Genomic DNA, 21,530 nt, shown 5'->3' on the forward strand with positions numbered 1-21,530 from the left:
TTTCAACTCATGATGCTGAGAGTGGTTTCATTCTCATCATGCAGGGGATGAGCTGATTCAGAGCATGGTCATTGTTCCCACTGCTGTCTTCCCACAGCTAGGAAGTGGCAGAGGTTAGGTTTAAGCTCAGGGCTTCATACCATTGTTACTTTGGGGAGGGCTAAATGGTGGATGTTTTCGACCTGATGAGAATAGTAGGAAGGGGCAATTTGTTTGAGGAAATATTGGGCCAGGGGGAACCTTTTCAAGTTTATTGGTGTGAGTTAAGTCATTTCCCTAGAATGTTGGCCAAGCCTCAGGAACACAGCACGTGGGGATGTTGTTCATGTTCAATAAATGTCAAAGAGCATCCACAGATTTGTGGGTTTGTAAATCAAAATGAAGTGCTATTATTCAGGTTTCTTGCATGCTCAGGATTGCATTTATTTTTGAAGAATTCTAATAAAATAGCTCATTTCTATTAAGTGTCAATTAAATACCTGGTTGAGAAAAGTAAGGTGATTTATATATCTTTTAATTAGCGCAATTGAGAGTGACTATGGCAATGATTAAAAATTCTTTTGTGGTGATAAGTTGTGGTGGAGGGTAGGAAGGGGAAGTGAAGGGTTTCTAAAACCCAGGATTTTTCCATGTGTGTTACATTTCCACAGGTTTGGGATGTTGCTGAGAGTACTTTATGGCAATCAGTCTGTTTTTCCATAATTGTGATGACCTCTGAGTGAAGACTTGTCTTGTAAAATTAATTATCTGATTAAGGCAGACTCTTTAATTAATAGAGCTGTATACAGGTGGATTAAAAAAACCAGCCTTCAAAAAACGTTACCAACGGTATCAGTTTTCACTGGGGCGAATGAACCAAACTAGCATGGTTTTGTATTTTTATCTCCCAAGCAGTTTCTGTGGGAGAGACAGACAGACAGATACACACACAGAATATGTAGCCTCTGGGAGTCATGTTCATCTCTTTACCATTATAAATACTTTGGCCATTGTGATTAGTCACCCAGCCAGACTGCTCCATATCCCCCTCTCTGTATTATTTTTCTTGATATCTGATTCCACCTACATGCCTGCTCTCAGATCTCCATAGCTACATCAAAATATGTATGAGAGGTTTGTTTTTTCAGACAGGCAAATATGACCTTGCAGATGAGCTCCTTTCATTATTAAGTCTTACACAAAATGCTCTGAATACAAATTATGATAGCACCTACCCTGTAGGAGTGTTTGTGGGGACTAAAGATGATCATCCATATAAAGTTCCGATCACAATGCATGGCACGCACATAGGTATGCAGCCTCTTAGTGTCTGTCTCTTTCTTGCTTTCTGTGGTTCCCTGATTTGCTGTCTCCACCCTGTTGAGATGATTCTCTTGAGTCCACTGATCATGAGGGAGGCAGATCCGAATACCCTGTGCTCAGTTATTTTATACCTCTGTACCTCGTTCAGGTGCTGAACACTCACTCTGTTCATCCTGGAAACAGTTCTTCTCTGGGTTTTATGGTACTGTGTTATTTTGATCCCCCCCCCCGACCCCCACCCCTCTGGCCTTCCTCACTTCCTTTCTTTTGCTCTTTGGTCTGCCTTTCTCTCCTTGTTGTCCAGAGAGGATGATCTCTGAGTTTCTGTGCTCAGTTCACTTAGGTTTTGTCAGCCATCTCATTTTCTTCTGTGGATGAAATTCAGATGTCCACCCCTGGCTTGACTTCTAGGGCTCGCTCCACACATCCATTTCTAACTGCATGCCTAGTACCTCTGCCTTGATGTCTCATGGCAGCTTAGATCCAACGCGTCTAAAATGCAAACCACCCTCCACTCCATTCTCCAAAGTATGTCCTCCTCCCCTTCTTCCCCTCCCTCTCTGCCTTCCTCCTCCTCCCCCTCCATCCCTGAGTCTTTGGATGGTGAAGCCCCTCTCTCAGTACCTCCTCCCTTTACCTTAACACGTTGCTGCTTTTTCTCTCTATCTCCCATTATCCCGTGGGTAGTAATTTCTCATGGATTCAACCTTGATGATTCTCCTTGCATCTGCTTTTTCTTTTCTCTCTCTGCTCCTTGCATCATAGCTGCTCCTACTGCCAGCACCTACCTAGCCGCTTGACTGACTCTAACGATGACTTACCACCTCCTATGTATCTCTGTTTGCACCCAGATTTACTGCTCCCTCATTAATCCCAAAGCACAGGTTTGGCCATGTCATATCTACTCCCCAAATCTTTCCTTGGCTCCCTGTTTTCTATTAAATTATGAGGACATACCAAAACTGTATACATGTCCTTTGGTATACCCCGTCAGTGGACACAAGGATCTTGTTGTTCAGAGGGTCACAGATAATAGTCTATTTTGATGTCAACGTAGTGATCCACTGGTGAGTGAAGTGTTATCAGTTTCCCTTTAATAAATGCTATGGACTGAATTGTGTCCCCAGCCAAAAATTGTATGTTGAAGCTCTAACTCCCAATGTAACTGTATTTGGAGATAGGGCCTATAAAAAGGTAATTAAGTACAGTTAAATGGGGTGATGTGAGTGAGACTCTGATATGGTAGGATTAGTGTCCTTATATAAAGAAACAACTGAGAGCACCTTCTCTCTCTGTCTCTGCACACATGCACAAAGAAGAGGTCGTGTGAGTACACAGCTGGAAGGCAAGCCAGGAAGAGAGCCCACAACAGGACCTGACCCTGCTAGTACCCTCATCTTGTCTTCCAGCTTCCAGAACTGTGAGAAAATAAAGTTCTTTTTCTTATGGAAGCTCAAGCTAACTAACACAAATAACAGACACTTACTTTTGGTCTTTTGTGTGCCTGGCACAGGACATCTAGGGAAGTGTGGCCCCTCATCCTTATACAGTTTAGGTAAGTCCCCTTGTCCTTGCCCTGTTACTCTGCAGCTTTCTGTCAAAATTTAAGAGCAAGACACTGTGTTGTCATTGAGTTTAAAAAGATAATGAAGAGCTTATATCTTAGGAGGAAAGCAAGAGAAATGACTCAGTGGGAGTTGAATCTGCTCACATGCTCAAGGCACGTGTGTAGCTGAAATGATGTTCTAGGCAAGCAATGTAAGGAACAGATTATAATATTAATTACCCTTCAGCTCAACACAGTTCAGTTTTTTCCTTTAAAAATTTTTTTGATTATAAAAGTAAGCAGTGAAAAATACCTGTACCTGATAGAACATTTGAAAAGTATAGTACGGAAAATTTGTAAAGCAGTAGGATGAAGGATACTCATAATCTTACCACAGATAACTTTTATTCCTTATTTGTTTGTTTTTTGTTTTTTGAGACAGAGTTTTGCTCTTGTTGCACAAGCTGGAGTGCAATGATGCAATCTCAGCTCACTGAAGCCTCTGCCTCGGCCTCCTGGGTTTAAGCAGTTCTCCTGCGTCAGCCTCCTGCGTAGCTGGGATTACAGGCACCTGTCACCACCCCTGGCTAATTTTTTGTATTTTTAGTAGAGACAGGGTTTCACTGTGTTGGTCAGGCTGGTCTCAAACTCCTGGCCTCAGGTGATCTGCTTGCCTCAGCCTCCCAAAGTGCTGGAATTATAGGCATGAGTCACTGTGCCCAGCTTTTTAATTCATTTTTTTAAATTTTTTTTTTTTTTTTCCATCATCAAGGTTTATTGTGCCAACATGAGGGCACACCAAGGAAAAACATAAGTCACAGATGCATCTGTGGCTCTTTTTTCCAAAGAGGGTCTCAGGAGGTTTGGTATTTGTACATTTTCCTTAAAAAAGGTGGGGAGGGGACAGCATGAGAAAAGTGATTACATACTAGCGAGACTTTAGTGCCCAGTAAATCTACATTTTACATAAGGTAAGGTGAACATTGGAAGAAAAAGGGAATAAAGGAAGTAGGGATGGGTGAAGGTCCAATATATCCCATTCAAAAGTGGGCAAAGGATATGAACAGATACTTTACGAAAGAAGACATATATGAGGCCAACAATCATATGAAAAAATGCTCATCATCACTGGTCATCAGAGAGATGCAAATCAAAAATGTTTTTTAAATAACATGTCTTTTCATGAATTTTTAAATATTTGTGTACTGTTTCTGTTTTATGGATATAAGATAATTTTCTTACCTCTTTAAACATTTAGAGTATTTCCTTTTTAAGTTTTTTAAAAACTATTTTAAAGAATATGATGGACATTTTTGTACATACATTTTATTCCCCCAAAATAATTTCCTTCAAACAGACTCCTTGAAGCAGAATTGCTTGGTCAAAGGGCATAAGCATTTTTGGGGTTATCCTACTTACCACTGATATTTGAGTTCTTTCTGTGTGAGCAAGGATCATGTTTTGCTTTGGCATTGAGGGCAGAGGTCTGGGGACAGTGAGATGAGAATGAGATGTGACCACTACCCCTATAGAGTTTGTGTAATTTACCAAGGAGACATACCCATAGGTATGGAAGCTTTGAGAACCTTTTACTTTGTAAGTAATTTACATCATCTTCCTGAAACAACATGAAAGAAGCTAGCACTTGGAAATATCTTAACCATGGCCTTGGTAAGTTTTCTGGGATTTTGGGGCCATCTTTAGACTCATAAGTGGGACAGTCATGCTTTTGGTAAGAAAGAAACATACTCATATTTAATAAGCCATGTTCAGTTTTAAAAACTAGTTTTGTGTATGTTATATTGGTATACTTCTCTGAGGAAATTTTGATTAGTGGTCAAAAAATTATGAGCATGATAATTTATTTCCTTTAGCCACAAACTGCTATTTCTCAAAGAGATTTTGCCAAAAGAGGATTGCTTTAAACTATCTAAATGTAAGCTTAGCATGTATCCAGAAAAGTCAACAGCTCAGAAGTCCACAGCTTGATAAATTATCACACAGTGAACACAGTTATGTAATCGCAACCCAGGCCAAGCAGTAAAAATTATTAGTATCCCGGAAAGCTCCCTTCTCATCTCTAGCCCTTCCCTCCTCTCTTAAGGCAACCATTCTTCCTCAGTTCCAGCAACCTGGGTTTTGCCTCCTGTTGAGTTTAAGAAAAATTGTTAATCATTTTGGAAACTTACTTTAAAAATTAAATTCAAAGGCTCTAGCTAATCTACCTGCGTATCCCTTATCTATTATGGTATAACAAATCAATCATTCCAAGTCTTTGAGACCAAAGGTGACAATAGTGTTTATTTCTTGTGACACAGTGGATTGACTGGGTGGTGCTGTTGTCCTCTCCTGGGCTTACTTGTGCAGCTACATTCAGGGCTGGGATCACAGGGCCCCTTCCCATGTGGTCTTTCATCCTGGGCTTCTGCATACTGTGGCCGCTTCAGGGCAGCTTTCCAAAAGGACAGAGCTGGAAGCTTCTGGCCTCTTGAGGCCTAGGCTTTGGAATCTGCATAGCCTCACTTCTGCCACATTCTATTGGCCGAAACAAGTCACAAGAGATCCAATTGTATCCCAGACTCGAGAGAGTGGATAAATTGCCTCCAACTCTGAAGTGGGGGGGAATGGTAAAGTCAAATTGCAAAGGAACATGCCATTAGCAATGTACCATATCACCCTAAAAGTGCTATGATCCTGTATAGACCAAGTTTATTGTTAGTACAGAACTTAATATTGAGGCTCTCCTCCACTTGGTTCACGTGTGAACACTGTCAGTTGACAGAGCCAGCATATGTGGGGCTGGTAGGCGATGTATTGTCTCTGCCTGATAGAATAGGGATCAAGAATAGAAGAGCGTTTGAGGATTGCGTTTATTTATTTATTTATTTATTTTTTGTAAATCAAGTTTGAACTTTACTAAATCCTTTTCTTTTTCTTGATATTTCGTTCATTGTTTCAAATAGCCTCCGCTTATCTCATGAAGCGATTTGAAGTCAATGCTTTAACATCAGGAAAGCTTTTCTGGAATTAAAATGACTATACTTCAAAGCACATTGCACCTTAACCCATCTGAGGTAGAATTTATGGTATAGAAATGTCTTCTTTTTCTTCTGACTCTAGACTCCCAGTGTAAGACAGTATTCAGATGGCCCCATTCATTTGACTCCTGGGTCTTGCAATCTTTATCAAAGTGAAATAGTCAAGATAATACCAAGAAGAGTCTCTGACTCATCAGAAACCTCCAACTGACATGTTACCCAGATAGATAGATGCTTATAGGGTGCTTAAGCCTCACGTTTGCTTTGACTTGTCATTTTACCCAGGTGCCTTTTCACCCAGGTGCCTTTTCATAATAGGGGGGAGATGGTGTTTTGGATTTCATTTGGTGATTTGGTAATGATAATAGGAAGGTTGGGTCCTTTTTACTGAGCATTGTCTATGTTCAAGGAGTTCACTGAGCTTAGTGCTTTTCATACATTGTCTTACAGAGTTCATGGGGGACAAATTAGGTAACCCATGGTAGCACATGATACATAATAAAAGCTCAATAATGGTTAGCCACCAACACCAAGAGATGGATAATAATAATTTTCATTTAATTGAACACTTGCTGTGATCTAAATTAGATTCTATTTGTGTTATTAACTTGTATGATCAAATCATCACAAAACCCTCAAAGATTGGTTTTAGTATATACATATTTTTATATTAGGAAGTCCAGGTACAGAGAGTTGAAGTAATTCACAGAGTTAGTAAATGGCAGAACCAGGATTTAAACCCAGGCCAGAGCATCTGAATCCAGGTCATTGGGACCTTTTCTTGGTTCTTGGGAATGGAATCTTCATGTACATTGACTTGATGTCTGGATTGTTGGAGACCAAAAGTAAGGTATCAGCCCACTTCCCTCCTCTAGTGTTTAATTCCAGGTCCAGGCATCCTGGGTAGGGGCTGTGAACTGGTGATGCCAAGTTGCTGCTTCACTCGCTTAATGGTCTCTCTGGGGTTTTGGCTTCTCACTTCTGTGGTTCATTCTTCCCCTGTGAAGAGAGGAGCTGGCTTCCTTAAATCCTGACAGCTTTTTTCCCCTGTGATGAACCAGTCATATAAAACATTTACAACTTTTCCTTTTTCTCAGTGCTGGAATTCAAGATACTCTGTAAGGCAGGAGCTCAAAGCCCTTTACCTGGGCTAATTAGACCATCTATGCTAATTAGACCACCTCTTCTCATTTCTGTGTGTGAGGCTTCAAGTAAGAGTCTCCCAGTCTCCTGTGCAGTCAGTCTGAAGTAATTGTCATAGTTTTCCTTGGCATCGCTGGGTATTTTGAGACACCTCGAAGGGCTTTGTCTCTGGGTTACTTAGAAGAGTAAGGATTGAAGTAGAATTGCTGGATACCCCAGTTTTAGTCTACCCATGGAGTAGTTCGAAGGATTTTGAAACTCTGCAAATATAAATGAGACTTTATGGTTCATTGTTTGATTGCCACCCTTCCCAATTTAGAAAACCTTTGGATCAGATACCATATTAGGCATTTTACAGTTATTATTTCACATATTCTTTAAAACAGTTTTATATGATTGGTATTATTGTACCTACTTTCCAGATGTGGAAACTGAAGGACGATTATGTAACTTGCCTCAGGTCAGGTAGGTGGGAAGTAGCCCAGGTGGCACTGAGATCAGAGCTCAGGTTTTTCTGATTTCAAATCCTGTTTTTTCCTGGGTGACTTAACCCATTGATGTGTCCTTCAGGCGCCCTTTACATCCCTTACAGAACACATTTGGAAACCAGAACAGTTTTTGTCTAAAATTCATTATCTGGAACTTCTGTGTCAGTACTCTTTCTCCTCCTCATCCTCTTTCCTTTTTTTTCCTCTGAGTTCCTGGGATGAAGTAATGAAGCTTGGAGGCAAGAAGGCCTGGGATTAGGTTTCTTTTAAGTTACTTGGCAAGAGAAAACAGAAGGGTAGACATCATGAAAAAGTTTCCCATTGTATCTCAGCTCAGTGGAGGATACTCTGTCGAAACTTTCTGTTCTTCCCATGAGAGGAATTAAGGAAGGGAAGAAAGACCTTGGCAAAATTCTGTTTTGTTTTTTTTTTCACCCTCTCCCTCTGACCAGCCTCAGTGCTTTGTGTTCACTTCTGCTTTCCTCTTCTACCACCTACGCTGTGTTCCTCATAGTGAACACCTCATTCTAACCTGCTATCTCGTTGCTCTCAGATCTCACTTGAGCTTCACTTGGAGATGAGAAGAAGGCCTGCTTTGTAGGCTTGCAGTGGCCAGCTGTGCCTGCTTCTCCTGCCTTGTGGCCTCTACTTGCTCTGATACTTTGTGCAGCTGCGGAGCTTAAGAGTGAGCTAGTCCTATCTTTTCTCTGCAATAGAAGATAATTTTGACTGTGAAATCAGTTTTGAGTATTTTGTAGGATCCCTGATTCTTCTTATTCCATTTTGGGCATCATGGTTTATGAGATTCTGGATCGGCAGCCTTGGTAGAATATTTATATATTTATACCCAACTCATTCTCTTTTCTTAGGACTAACTGAAGCAATTCAAACTAGTTTTGCCCCTCACATTGTTTCAGATGGAAGTGGAATTAAAGAATAGTTATTTATGTACATAATTTCACAATAATCAGATCTTTCATTTTTCCCTACAGGTATATTGGCAGATAGCAATCAGAATGTTTTCAGGTATGACATGTTGATGGGATGCCGGGCATGGTGGCTCATGTATGTAATTGCAGTACTTTGAGAAGCTGAGGTGAGTGGATCACCTGAGGTCAGGAGTTCAAGACCAACCTGGAAAACATGGCAAAACCCCATTTACTAAAAATACAAAAATTAGCCAGGTTTGGTGGTGGGCACTTGTAATCCCAGCTACTCAGGAGGCTGAGGCAGATAATTGCTTGAACCTGAGAGGTGGAGGTTGCAGTGAGCCAAGATTGTGCCACTGCACTCCAGCCTGGGCAACAGAGTGAGATTTTTGTCTTAAAAAAAAATGTTAAGGGTAAAATATTGATTGAGTCTGTAATAATGTTTGTATGATACCTTAACAAGGAACTGGGTTTTGCATTTTTTTTCCTTCTTATAGCCAAGCCTTTATTGTTCTTATCTTTAGATTGAACAAAGAAATACGAAGGAAGTGAATTTTATAATGAGATGGCCACAGGCATAATGATATACTAACGTAGATGTGAGGTCAGGTAAACCTGGGATAGAATCTAGGTTTAGCCACACTTATTGGCTGTGTCACCTCAGACAGGTTGTTGAACTTCTCTGAGTTTTGCTTTTATCATCTTGTACAATAATGTCTACATTTTGAGATAGTTGTGACCGTTAAAATAATTAAATGAAATCATAAGCATGTTGGAATGTCTTGCATATAGTGGGGCTTGGTACATTATAGTTCTTACTTTGTTTGCTACAAATGCAAAGAACAAGCTGGTCTGAGGGACTTGTATCTAGTAGTCATGTTGTGGGATCAACTTTGGAAAAAGAGACAGCTTTGGAGTTATCTAGTCTGAAATTTTCATTATACAGACAAGGAAACAGACTCAGAGAAGGTAAATGACCATGTCAAAGCTGTAGAACTAGATAGGGACAAAGCTGAGACAAGAACTCAGTATCACTGACTCTAAGCTTATGGTCTTTTTATGGCCAAATCAGTCATGATTGATTTGGTCTAGATGTATACCAGCATCTCTAGGGCAGGATTTCCTAAAATCACCTGGGAAGGAGTAGCACCAATGTGGTTAAAAAAGTGTGTTCCTGGACTCCATCCTAAATCAATGACTCAAATCTCGGGAGTCTAACCAGGGATCTGCATTTTAACAAACATCTTAGACGATTCTTATGTATCTTGTAAGTTTACATTTATTTTGTAATGTAATACAAAATACATTACAAAGTGAGTTGGAGATGAGTTATTTGAGTTCACTGAGTTTTGAGTCTCTCTGCTCTTCTGCTGTAATTAAGAGTTGATTTTCACAGTTTTCTGAGTACCTTCAGGCACTTAAAGAGTGCCTGGCACATAGCAAGCACCTTATAAGTGTTAACTATAATAGCCCCAGTGAATTGTTATAATAATCCTTTGAAGGTTTTTGATCTCTTTTACAGGTATAGAAAACTAATGTACAGCTCAGTCTTATAACTTGCCCAAGATCATCCAGCTAACCATTGACAGAGCTGATGCTGGAACTCCTGTGTGTCTGATGCTGAAACCCATGTGGGATAGTAGATTTTTTTCAATAAATATTGGAAGTTAAAGGATTTTTCTCACTAAAAGAATACCCCTCTGGGTTTGGTTGATATAGTCTCTTGAGACAAATCTAAGAGAGACCTTATATAGATCAAATAATTCCTATTCTGGTTTATTCAAAACCAAAATTCTGGAATGAGGCTTTCCTGAGAGTTGAGCAAGCTGGCAAAAAGAATTTGTTCAAATGGGAAAGTTTTTATTTTCAGTCTCTGTGCAAATGAAATGGATGGTTAGATGGTTAAGGGAGAAAGTGGCAGCTGGCTGAAGAGCTTGATTAAGCTTCTTCAAGTCCAAAGAGCTCAGAGACTAGAGACCTTGGGGAAGTTTTGTGTGCTGTCAAGTTTTGTGGTGTATGTGTGCGTGTGTGTGTGTGCGTGTGTGCGCGCGTGTGTGTGGGGGCTCTGAGCTAGCCTCTGGAGTCATGCATTTATTTTCCCCATGTTCTTTGGTTGAGGCAGTTGCAGTGCTCCAGCCAGGTTCAAGGGAATATAGACCCCACTGCCTGGTGGAGGAGTGTCTCTGCCTTATTCATCATTGAGAAAAATATGTGGGATGAAATGTATGGCTGTGGCTATCTTCGGGAAATAGAATCTGCTGCACGTGTTGACTCTCCTTGTGCTAAATAAGTTCATTCAAGGCCTGGGTAGTTTATTGAGGTCCTTTATCCTCATAGTCAGCGTGGTTTATGGATTTGCAGATGTTAAAAAGGCTAAACTTAAACAGTTTTTGGGTGGAACCTGAACTGTGTTTACTCAGAACCATGTAAATATAAGATGGGGAGTGGCTGGCAAAGCCTTCCCTCATCATGAAGGAATAGTACATTGGTTTTTTTTTTTGTTTGTTTGTTTTAGTAGGGAGTAAATTCTTAGTCTGTCTAGAATCTTAGGCAGTTCATAGTTACTGTTAGTGTTTTTTTGACAGTTGTTTAATAGGGTCTAAAATGTCTTAGGGGTTTGTGAACAAGACATGCAAGATTCTACTCTTATGAACCTTTAAGTCTTGTGGAAAAGACAGACAGTAAACAAAATGGTTAAGAATTGTAGTTATAAGGTTCTCCTAGGTAATGAATGAAGAGAGCCCATGGCGAGTGATAGTTGTCATGATCTTATTTGAGCCTAGCTGGTCAGTAAAGGCATCAGAAAGGCCATGTGGGGAGTTTCACTTAGCCTCTTCTCTGGGGTCCCTGAGTGTGTACTACACTCAGGAGCTGAGATGAAATTGTCAGGGAACAAACAAGGACTTGTTCACAGAATCCTAGAATAAAAGCTAGATTAACCACCCCTTCCATCTCTACTCTGCCAGTTCTTTTTCTCGCCTTCCTCCTCCGAAGAAAGGTTCAGTAGAGGTAATGTAAGAACATAAAAGGAAGTAGTACTTTCACACAGTAGACAGTAAACACGTGAAATTCATGTGTCTTCCTTGAGACAGAAAGCGTGAAAAGATGGAGATTTTACAAGATCATGGAAACTGGATATGTAACAGATTGTTTAGGGAAGTTAGTAATATTATGATCTGCGTCTCACCATTTGAAGATATCCAGGGGCCTCCATGTGATTTCTTTTCCTCATCTTTCCCCACCCATACAATAAACGTTAATTGCTTGCCTTCTTCACTTCAGCCTTGGGAGTCTGGGGATAAAGCAACATTCAGGGTTCCTACCTTCAGGTAGGCAGACAAAGAAGAAAGCACTGAGGCAAAATCACTGTAAGTCATCAACAAGGAAATAAACAAATCCTGGGTGATAGGGAAGGACTAATGTCAGATGAAGTGTCAAGACCTGTCCCTGAGGAGGTGACCACAGGTTTCAGATCTCATGGTGCTAAGTTGAACACCTAGATTGGAAGATATTTTAGGCCAAATTCAGGGTATTATTGACATTATGTTTATGGCATAATTGAGGAAAGATCGGATGGGAGCTGAGGATGCAGTGGTTCCTGCAGTGTATTGAATCCTTGTAGCCTTCACGTTGAATGAGAATTCTTTACCCTAGCTGGAGGCGTAGCCACGTTGAGTGTGGGTAACCCTGCAAAGCTCCTTAGCCTCTGAGCCCCAGGCCTGATGGAAACTATAGATTTCTTGGCTCTGCTGAAAGCTTGTCCCGTGAGTGCAAGGGAGCAAGAGATGTCAGAGGCCTGACTTCATCTTGGCTACTGTTTTTGTTGGAGGGCAGTTGCTAAGCAACACATCCCTCTGGCTGGAGTGAAGGAGATGGCCGGCGGAAGAGGGTGGAGGCAAGGAAAGTAGAGGAGCCCGTGAGTTGTGTGGAAGGATGACTTCTAGGAACAAAAATCCGTAGAGAGATTTTCATTTTCAGAGGGAGGTTCTGTTGCAGAATTTCCCGTGTTCATTGTGTCTACCTCTCCCAACCTCTCTTGTGAGTGCTGCTCTTGGTTTAGGGGTTCATAGACTTTTGCTTGTTTGGAGCCATGCAAACCTCCAGGCCTGGTGGTAATTACTGAAGCAAGGTGGCCTGGTATATGAGAGTACATTTTCCCTTGTATAAACCTTCAAGGGGGAAAGGGCCTGTAAATGAGAACATTTGGTTCAGATTATTTTGATTTGTGTTAATGGGTTGGTTCCAAAGTCATGATTTGCTTTGGGAAATCTAATGGAGAACACTTGCAGGGTGTTACATGTTTGCTTTTTTCACGCGGCCTTGTGTTCTTCTGTGGTCACCTTTCCTTATTCTGTAGATACTCTACTAACATCTCAAGAATTTTACTGTGTTCTGAAGAAGCATGTTTCTTGAAATTGTTCTTGAAAAGAGAGGAGTGTGGAGTGATCTGGGTATGTGGTCTGTGGGACAGAAGGTTTGTGGCCGCTTCTCCCATTCCTTTTACCTATTAATATCCACCTCGTCCATACTTTGTGTCCTTTATGCCCCTGCCTGTGTTCTTCTAAGTATAGCTGAATTTCTGGTTAGGGCAGTTTACTCCTGGGTTCAGCACCCAGCACAAGAAATCTTGTGGAGTAGAATAGAATGGAATAAGTTCGTTCCTATGTTTTGGGAAGGACTAAGAGAAAAACATGCCTAGAGGTCCCATGGGTAAAACGCAATCATTGATTTAAAAATGCATAGTAGTGGAGCATGGGATTTAGAAATCTGTCTTGTCACCTACCATCCCTGTGTCCTTGGGCAGGCTACTTAACATTGCTAAGGCCAATTTCCATTTGTAAAATGAAAATGGAAATTCCTTCAACATTTCATTTGGAGGATTATAGGAGGTAGTATATACAATAGGCTTAGAATGTAATTGTTTAATAAATGAATGACAGCTGTTACTGTTAATAATTGTCTTATGTGTGGAGACTTCAGAGATTATATTACTGATAATATATTCTGGTGGGGCAAACTCATGAAAATTATCTTCTTTGAAGAATCACATCAGTTAGATGGCTTTCTTGTAGGGATGTAGGGGACGTGAGTCAAAGGTCCCCCCAAATTTTGTTCCCGTATCCCTGGTCTTTTCCTCTGTTGGCATATCTGGCTCAGAAGTGGGCCTATCCTACCCTTGGCAACTTCTTATACTTATTTTCTGGGTTGCTTTCTATGTCTGGAAAAGCTTGCCACTAATATTCCCTATCCCCCGAAATCACCCTGGAGGTTTCCAAGACCTCTCGGCACCTCAGATAATGTTGGATGGTTGGCACTGGGACCCAGGCATGCTCCCAAGTCTCTCTGGCTGCTGCCGCTGTTGGCTTCCCAAGCATGCAGCTGAGGGAAAGAGTGCGATCACTCCTGGGAGCCAAATTGAGGCCTCTGTCTTTCCAACACTTAGTGGAGTTCAGGGATGCAGGGACATAGGCTCATTCAAGCAATTAATGTGGGGTTCATCTACATAAAGATGACACCTTTGATTGCTAAGGCACTGTCTCCCCCAAAAAAGAAAGAAATTCTCATTTTTAGCTCGCATGTAATGACACTTGTCAAGTATCTTACTATATATTATCTCACTTAGTTCCCACAACAGTGGAAGGAGACAGTTATCTCCAGATGAGGAAACCAAGGCTCAGGAGTGCACCACTTCCTGAGACCCCATAACTAACAATGGCAGAGCCAGGACTCAGCCCCAAGAATGTCTGAAGCCAAAGCTCAGCCTCTTCATCACCACATCACAGTGTCACCTTTGGAAGTTGCTAGAGTGGAGTGGCATGATCTTGGCTTACTGCAACTTCTGTTCCGAGGTTCAAATGATTCTTATGCCCGGCTAATTTTTTATGTTTAATAGAGACATGGTTTTGCCCTGTTGGCCAGGCTGGTCTCGAACTCCTGACCTCAGGTGAGCTGTCTGCCTTGGCCTCCCAAAGTGCTGAGATTACAGGTGTGAGCCACCATGCTCTGCCTGAGAAATTGCTTTATATTACTCTTTCCAAGACATTCTTGTTTTCTGTGAATGTGTTGGCTGTTTGAAAGCTTTTTTTTTTTTTCGAGGATAGTGTCAAAGACATTGAAATATGATGAAAGTTCTGAACTATCTCCCAAGAAAATTTATGTTTACCCAGAATTCATCTTCAATTTCAGAAGGTTCAGGACCTTCTAGAACTCTTTGAGAACTCCAGAATAAGAATCTTTTTAGGCTGGGCATGGTGGCTCATGCCTCTAATTCCAGTAGTTTGGGAGGCTGAAGTGGATGGATCACCTGAGGTCAGGAGTTTGAGAACAGCCTGGCCAACATGGTGAAACCCTGTCTCTACCAAAAATATAAAAATCAGCCACGTGTGGTGGTGGTTGCCTATAATCCCAGGTACTTGGGAGACTGAGGTGAGAGAATCGCTTGAATCTGGGAGGTGGAGATTGCAGTGAGCTGAGATCGTATCACTGCACCATAGCTGGGGCAACAGAATAAGACTCCATCTCAAAAAACAAACAAAAAAATCCCAGCCCTTTGGGAGGCCAAGGCAGGTGGATCATGAGGTCAGGAGATCAAGACCATCCTGGCTAACACAGCGAAACCCTGTCCCTACTAAAAATACAAAAATTAGCTGGTCATGGTTGCACACGCCTATAGTCCCAGCTACTTGGAAGGCTGATGCAGGAGAATTGCTTGAATCTGAGAGGTGAAGGTTGCAATGAGCCGAGCTCATGCCGCTGTACTGCAGCCTGGGCAATAGAGTGAGACTCCATCTCAAAAAAAAAAAAAAAAGAATGCTTTTAGTCAATTGTATGATTGTAGCCCTGCTTTTGGGCCATTCCTCATCTGCTCTTTGATGCCTGCTGACCTTAGCTGAGGCCAGCACACATGGAGGAGCCCTCCATGAGGACTGGAGGGATGCACTTCCTTTTCCGCTTCTCCTTTTGCTAATAAGCAGCCTCCTGATTTCTTGGCCCCAGTGTTGCTGCCCAGAACAAGCACCAGGAACATCCCCAGGAGCTGCAGCTCTTGAGTGAGGCTGCTGGGAAATCAGGGAAAATCAGTCTTTCTCTTCCTCGGTTGGGTTATTTCAGGGGTGAGAGGAGAGGGAGCGGCAAAGAGTCTGGGATTTTAGGAACAACCAAGCTACTGTGTGTTGATCATCTATTCTGTGCCAGGAACTGTGCCTAGGTGGTTTGCATTCATTATTTCTCATCCTGACAAGAATGCTTCCAAGTGGGTATTTGTTATCATCCTCACTTTACAGATGAGGAGGCTGAGACTCAGAGAAGTTAAGAATAGCAAATGGCCAAGGTGGGAGTCAGGTCAGGTCTCTCAAATCATGGAGGTCTTCTGTGCCATACGGCTACCCTAGATGGAATCAGGCCTCTGGGGTAAAGGGTAACTTCATGCCCTTTGCCGATAAAGGAAATGCTTTTCCTTTCTAGTGGCCAGACATCCGCAATTACTGTCTTTGTTATGTGCTTTAGATGGCCTCAGTGCTGAACTGCAGACTCTTGTATTTTTAGAAAAGGAAGAGGCTTCTGTGTTTACTGTTTATGTACAGACACATATCAGTTTCTGAATACTGAAATCAGCTAAAGCAGCTGAGTGTCAGCTTTGGCTGGTGTCCAGATACTAGCGGCCCTGTCTTCTGGCTGGCAGATCCTTACCATGATGGCTTCAGGGACAGAACTGACCCCTCATGTCTCTTTTCCTGATAGACTGAGCTCCGAGTCCCCACAGAGATCTTCCTCTACTTCCTCCCCAAGTCTGGACTTGCCACTAGCTCAGCTTCTGGCTTGTCAGCAGCTGGTCAGACTGCATCCTTTTCTTTTTTTCCATTTCCCTGCTTGCATTTTCTCCCTTTTTATTTCCTCACTCCCACCTCACTCAAATGCCTTTTTTCCTCCCTGAGACCAAGTACATTTTGATTTTTTTGTTATAGTCAAAGAAATGTATTTTGTGCACTGCAACAAAATGCTACTTAAGGTATTCATGTGTGAAAAACATGCATTGGTTTCACGGGAGGGCAGTGCACTGCGGTGTTTGGGTCTCTGTATCACTATTGCCTGCTCACATTTATAGCTGACTCATGTTGAGCTGTATGCAAGACTCTGGCTTTGTGTATTACCTGTTGAGCCACAGTTACCTGTGTAAGGCAGGTATCTCATGGGCCTGAGACCTTTCCAAGGTCACATGGCTGCAGTTGTGTCTGAGCACAGAGGGGTGCTGAGGTGCATGTATCCGGTGAGGAGGAGTCACCAGTGCATAGGCGGGAGGGTGGGGCATCCTACCTTTGGTGCCTGTCTCTTGCTCCCAGGGGACTGTCTTTTGGCGTGGTCCAGGTGAGCCAGAATTTCAGGTCTTTTTGAGGATTAGTCTGTTTGACCTTCTCCTCTCTGGCAAAGAGGATTTGGATGGGATTTCCCTTCAGTGGGGATTGTGTCTTAGTGAGGGCTGCAGAACTGGGCCTGCTGCTTCTGGGATGTGCTGTGTCATTCCTGCTCACTCTTCTGCTGTGACTGCCCCTACTTCTTCCCCTTTATACCCTAGAATGAAGACTGCATCTCACAGACATTTGGGAGAAAAAGAGATTTACATTTTGTGCTGTCCTGTGAGGATTTATATATAGGATTTTGAGTAACCACTTGTAAGACACTTTGATATCTTATTTTGGTAGTTAGGCAGATGTCCTTTAGTCTTGTTTTCTCTTTCTTCATTTATTAATTCATTATGTATTGATTAGTATGCTTAAAGAATATATGTATGTGAATAACTCTCCCTTAAAGGAGGATACCATGGGGGACAGTGAGACCCAGAACCAGTCGGTGTGCTAAGGACTTTTTATGTCCTATCTCAGAACAATCTTATGAGGTGGGTAGGAACCAGAGAAGGGGTCTGCAAGAAAAGGGGTAGTGGGTAGTGATTCATGAAGGGCCCCATATGGGGCTGCCAGAGTGAGAATCTCAGCTCTGTTGCTTGCTGTCTGTGCACCTTGGGTAAATCACTCTGCCTCTCTCACCTTCTCTTTTCTCATCTGTGAAATGGGGATAACAGTGCCTATCTCATAGGATTTTGAAAGTCAAATGAGACAATATTTGTAAATTCACAGCATTTCTCTGGTACATGGTAAGATCTCAATAAAAGGTGGCTATTTTAAAATTACTATTATTAGGTACTGTTATCTCCTTGTTTTTAAGATACAGAACCTGAGCCTTGGGGAAGCTGCCTCAGCTTAGGTTAAACAGCTAATAAAGCAAAGGATGGTGATGTCTTAATTGCCATTAGGTGGCACAAATAGAGAGTACCATGAAGAGGCTCAAGGGAGAGAAGCAGCACCTGTGTTGTGTAGGTGGTGAGCAGTGGTGCAGATGGACTGGCATGGCCCTGGGGGGACACCATTGAGGAGATGGCATTTGGAGGATTGGCCCATCTGGATACCTGGAGGTGGTGAAGTGCAACCTTGTTGGTGGAGAGAACATCAGGACAGACACTCAGGGATGAGAACTGGGTTGTGGGTGAGCGCAGGCATCCTCTGATTCAGAGCAGAGGTGAGGCTGTGTAAGCTCATGAGGGCAGGGGCTGGGCTGGGTGAGTTCTGACCTAGAAGAGTGCCTACCCCCTGGGAGGGAGGGGCTCCACACACAGCTGTTTAATCCAATTGAATGGCAGTGTCTGGAGGTGGCAAGCTTTAGTTAGTGAAGGGGAGTGACCAGGGAGAAAGGAATTTTGAACTTCAGTTGGAAAAGTTGATTTCTGCTCACAGTGAGACGTGGAATTCTTTCATTTGTCCGGCAAAAGGCTAGCTAGCTCTCTCAGCTGCCTAGTGTTTAAACTGTAAGTTGCTCCAGATACTAGTTTTGGTTTTACCTAGATAGTGAATCAGATACTTTCTGAGCTGTTTGATCAGCATTGCTCATGGTAATAGGAGGTTATAGGACTGGGTAGCCATTTCTCCCTGGGGTCTTTTAAATTTAAGACCATGGAACCTTGAGCCAAACAAAAGATTGTTTGAAGTAAATATCGTGTGTGGCCCTGTGGTTTTCCCAATCCCATTTCCCTCCTTCACTCCCTTCCGGTTCTTCCTTGTTTTCTGTGGTCAGATTCTCACCATAGGTGGTTCTCAAGGCTTGGCTCATCAGCTGAGCACAGATGCTCCTCACTTCCTCTAACCTATGTGTTAGAGAAAGCCTGTGTGCACATCTTAGTTGTGTAGATGGGGTGGAAGCTGCCGAGGTGAGCACAGTGTGGAAGAATCTTGCCTACAGTGAGTCCTTAGGGAGGCAAAGAAAGGCATTAGGTATGAACATCTGTGCCCTAGTTCTGTATATGATTCTTTCATGGTTTTTATGCATTAGGTTTTCCTGTAGCAGGCTACAAGATTGGAAGCTCCTTAACACAGGGGCCTGCTCCCCCACTGTATGTAACCTAGCCATGGCTTGTGGGAATTAACCAGTGAGCATCCGATTTATGGGCCAGGCAGCGCCTTTTCCTCCTACTTGGTTTCTTGGCCTTACTAAGTAATGACTGTCAGAGGACAAACATGGGTGTGGTAGAGATCTCAAGAGCAATTAGTTATCTTTGCACTAAATTAGTTTTAAACGAGAGGTAATGATCTGAAATTTACTGGAAGTCTCTTCTGTGCTGTTTATTGATTCCATGGTGATACCGTTCCCAACTCTAACTTGATTTTTTATCAAATGTGTTTATTACTCTCTTCTCTGAGCCACAAACAACACTTTAGAAAGGCATAAAGGGATGGGAGTCAAGGTCAGCAGTATTGAAAAATGATTTGAAAGACTGAAACCATCTCAGGATAATTTTCACTCGCTAAAGCAATTCCAGTAAGTTTTCATTGAGGAGTAGGTGTGGACTCTTGTTTTTTTCACCCTTGGGTAAGACAGATTCTCACACCAAAAAGACCCAAGACTTCAGAGCAGGGGAGGCACATCTCTTGTCTTTCCCCTCCCAAAGCATTCCCATTGGTATTTGGCTTGTCTTTTAAAAAGACAAGCGGTGCTTAGCCACCATGTGATTTTTCTAAGACTCCTTCTCTGTCTTGAAATTCTCTCCTCGTCTATTGACAGTGTGCTCTCTGTGCTTCATTCATCCTGTCCTGATCATCCTTTCTTTGCTCACCTTTTTTGTCCTGTGGGTCTTCTCAAGGTTCCCTCCCTTGCGTTCTTCTCCTCCCCAGCCAGAAGATTTGCTTCTCTTTGTCACTAATCGCTCCAGTCCCTGACTTCTGGCACCACCCACATGAATATGATTCCTAGACTTCCCTCTGGCAGCCCCAGCCCTCTCCAGTTCTTTGGTTTCTTGATATCTGCTGGCACCTCTAATCTGTATGCATTGCTGGTGCCTCAGTCCTGCCATGTTTCTGTCCTGTTCCCTCCAGCCTGCTTCACCTCCCATGCTCCCCGTTTCTGTTAAAGATGCTGTTGCTGTCCCAGTCATCCAGGCACAGGTGATGATTTGTTTCACCTAATTAGTCCCCAAACCCCGTGGTTGTTCTGCATGCACTTCTCATCACGCCAGCCACTGCTAGTCCAGACCCTGGCTACCTCTAAACTAGGCCCCAGTTGGAGCCACCTCACTTGGATCTTTACTTAGCTTCCTCCTTGGAGACCGAGGCTCTGTTCCACTGCCTCCTGCAGCCTCATGCCCTCATTGTGTTCCCCAGGCCTCCGCAGAGCTCTGCCTGCCTCTTCCGCTCTGCCTGTAGCTTGTCCCCTTCTTTTAGCTCTACTGTTTCCCATGTGTGCAGCACAGTGTCCTGCCTCTGTGCTTTTGTTTAAGTTGTCCCTTCTTCCCATAGGGATTATTTTCCCCATCTCTTCTTGGTTAATTGTTTTGGTTTTTTTTTTGAGACGAAGTCTTACTCTATCACCAGGCTGGAGTACAGTGGCACAATCTCGGCTCACTGCAACCTCCATCTCCCTGGTTCAAGTGCTTCTCTTGCCTCAGCCTCCCAAGTAGCTGGGACAACAGGTGCGTCCCAGCACGCCTAGCTAATCTGTGTATTTTTAGTAGAGATGGGGTTTCACCATGTTGGCCAGGATAGTCTCGATCTCTTGACCTTGTGATCTGCCCACCTTGGCCTCCCAAAGTGCTGGGATTACAGGCGTGAGCCACCGCATTCAGCTCTCCACGGTCAATTCTTTAGTGACCAGTTTAAAGACTCCTTCCTTAGAGGAACATTATCCTCTCAATGGGGGCGGTTTCTCGGTTTCTCCTCTGAATAAATTCTTGTTACAGATGATCTCTTTCTCTCCATGGTACTTAATGCTTGTTCTTTTTCTTGCAACCAGCATTAAAAACAATTCTGTAGTTTTGAAGCATAGTGTAGTCGTTAAGAGTAAAGTTGGGAGTCATACCTGTACTTGAATACAAACTTTCGAAGTGATTAGCTATGTAAGGTGGAAAAGTTTTTTATATCTCTGAGCCTCAGTCTCTCCATAAAATAGGTATAATGATGCCTTCCTGATTGGGCAGTTGGGAGGATTGAAGGAGATGGTATAAGTCAATGTCAGACACATCATAGGTCCTCTGTTAGTCCTGTTTCTACCCTCCTCCCTTCTCATTAGGCTGTTAACTTCTTGAGTCTGCATGCATTTTAGTTTTGTATTATGCAGAGCCCTGTGCCTCATATGTAGCAAATAAGGAACAGCTATTAGCTATTAGCTGGATAGCCAATGGACTTGAAAGGACTTTAAAGAGAACATAGTATAGCCAATGCTTCTACTGTGCCAAATTCTAGCATTAGAGCAGTGGATAAGCTCGATATGCAGTGTCAACCAGGCCAAAAGATTTCTGTATCACCTCAGAAACACAAATAGTTTACACTACAGATTCATCAGGATGGATTTGATGATGGAATAATTTAATTGTTTCATAGATGGGTGGATTTTTGTTCACATGGAAAATACATCCCTCCCCGCCCCCCCTGCTCCGCCCCCCAAGACAGAGTCTCGTTCTGTTGCCCAGGCTGGAGGGCGGTGGTGTGATCTTGGCTTACTGCAACCTCTGCCTCATGGGTTCAAGTGATTCTCCCGCCTCAGCCTC

The 21,530-nt window shown here is 42.7% G+C and overlaps 1 protein-coding gene across 28 annotated transcripts in view; it reads left to right on the top strand.

Moving 5' to 3' along the window:
* The window catches only part of ARHGAP26 (Rho GTPase activating protein 26), a 914,282-nt gene that overhangs the window by 507,936 nt on the left and 384,816 nt on the right, over positions 1 to 21,530 (top strand). The gene's annotated exons all lie outside the window — the stretch shown is intronic.

The sequence above is a fragment of the Callithrix jacchus genome, chromosome 2, assembly GCF_049354715.1.
Source record: "Callithrix jacchus isolate 240 chromosome 2, calJac240_pri, whole genome shotgun sequence".
Taxonomy (NCBI): domain Eukaryota; kingdom Metazoa; phylum Chordata; class Mammalia; order Primates; family Cebidae; genus Callithrix; species Callithrix jacchus.